The sequence below is a fragment of the Octopus bimaculoides genome, chromosome 2 (genome assembly GCF_001194135.2).
Source record: "Octopus bimaculoides isolate UCB-OBI-ISO-001 chromosome 2, ASM119413v2, whole genome shotgun sequence".
NCBI lineage: Eukaryota > Metazoa > Mollusca > Cephalopoda > Octopoda > Octopodidae > Octopus > Octopus bimaculoides.
In genome coordinates, this window is record NC_068982.1 from 116,403,561 (window position 1) to 116,405,383 (window position 1,823).

The window sequence follows — 1,823 nt, forward strand, 5'->3', positions numbered from 1 at the left end:
ATATCGACCCAGTGCGCAACTGCTACTTATTTCATCGACCCCGAATGGATGAAAAGCAAAGTCGACGCCGACAGAATCGGGACTCAGAGCGTAGGGACTGACGAAATACCGCTAAGCATTTCGACCGGCGGGCTAAAGATTTTCAAATTTTGGCACAAGCTCAGCAAGTTTAGGGGAGGGGATAAGTCGATTACATCGACCCCAGTATTCAACAGGTATTTATTTTATCGAAACCGAAAGAATGAAAGGCAAAGTCGACCGACCTTGGTAGCATTTGAACTCAGAAAGTAAAGACAGACGAAATGCCGCTAAGCATTTTGCCCGGCGTGCTAACAATTCTGCCGCCTTGTGTATACATACATACATATATACCTACATACATACGTGTGTGTGTGTGTGTGTGTGTGTGTGTGCGTGCGTGTGTGTGTGTGTGTGCGTAGGAGTGACTGTGAGGCGCAGGGGAAGCTGTGTGGCACCTTGAGCAAGTATCTCCTACTATAGCCACGGGCCGATCAAAGCTTTGTGAGTGTATTTGAGAGACGGAAACTGAAAGAAACTCGTCTTATATATATATATGTATTTGTATGTCTATGTTTGTTACCCGCACCTTCGCTTGACAACCGATGTTGGTGTGTTTACGTCGCCGTAACTTAGCGGTTTGGCGAAAGAGATCGATAGAAAAAGTACTAGGCTTATAAAAAATAAGTCCTGAGGTTGATTTGTTCGACTAAAGGCGTTGCTACAGCATGGCCGCAGTCAAATGGCTGAAACAAGTAAAAGAGTAAAAGAATATATATACACGCACTTATAGATATGTGTATAAATCACACACACACGCACATACATACGTGAACACACACGTGCACGCACACACAGGCACATATACACACGCATATACATACATACATACATACATACATACATACATACATATGTACATATATACATACAGACAGATAAACATGTAGCTTGGGTAGATAGATACCTATAGCTATGTAATATATACCTATATATATGGTCTCATACGCCAGTATATTAAATTTACAACACTCACCTTATGTTACGATTCCAGCTGTATTCAAATTACCATTTCGTTAGACACCTCTCATGTGACAGTAACAATTCAGTTTACCAGAGTTTTGTGGTGACAATTGTTCAAAGGTGGAAGAAATGCGGGAGTGGAAGAGAGAGGGTAAGAGGAGAGATAAGAATCTCAACTGACCACAAATGACATCAGTTGTTAGCATGGTTATATGAATGCTAAAGGGACTTTTGTATCACCCCACCACACACGCATGCAAACACACACACACACACACACACACACACATACATACATACATACATACATATACGTACAAATACACACACACTTAGCAAAAGCATGTTCGCGCGTGACGGCAGTCTTCGACTTTTTTCTATTCTATTCCAAGGGTTTTTAACCTAATATTTACACACTGTTATATGTGTGTGTATATATATATATGTGTGTGTGTGTGTGTGTGTGTGTGTGTGTGTGTATGTGTATGTGTGCGTGTGCGTGTGTGTGTGTGTGTGTGAGTGTGCGTGTGTATATATAGGCGTAGGAGTGGCTGTGTGGTAAGTAGCTTGCTTAACCACATAGTTCCGGGTTCAGTCCCACTGCGTGGCACCTTGGGCAAGTGTCTTCTACTATAGCCTCGGGCCGACCAAAGCCTTGTGAGTGGATTTGGTAGACAGAAACTGAAAGAAGCCCGTCGTATATATGTATATGTCTGTGTTTGTCACCCCAACATCGCTTGACAACCGATGCTGGTGTATTTACGTCCCCGTAACCTAGCGGT

At 42.7% G+C, this 1,823-nt stretch overlaps 1 protein-coding gene across 1 annotated transcript in view; it reads right to left on the minus strand.

The window, feature by feature from the left end:
* The window catches only part of LOC106880924 (synaptic vesicular amine transporter), a 70,209-nt gene extending 69,063 nt beyond the window's left edge, over positions 1-1,146 (minus strand). Inside the window, exon 1 of the mRNA XM_052965872.1 lies at positions 1,055-1,146. The gene's annotated coding sequence lies outside the window, so the exon portion shown is untranslated. The remainder of the gene's footprint in view (positions 1-1,054) is intronic.
* Positions 1,147-1,823: the final 677 nt, after the last annotated feature.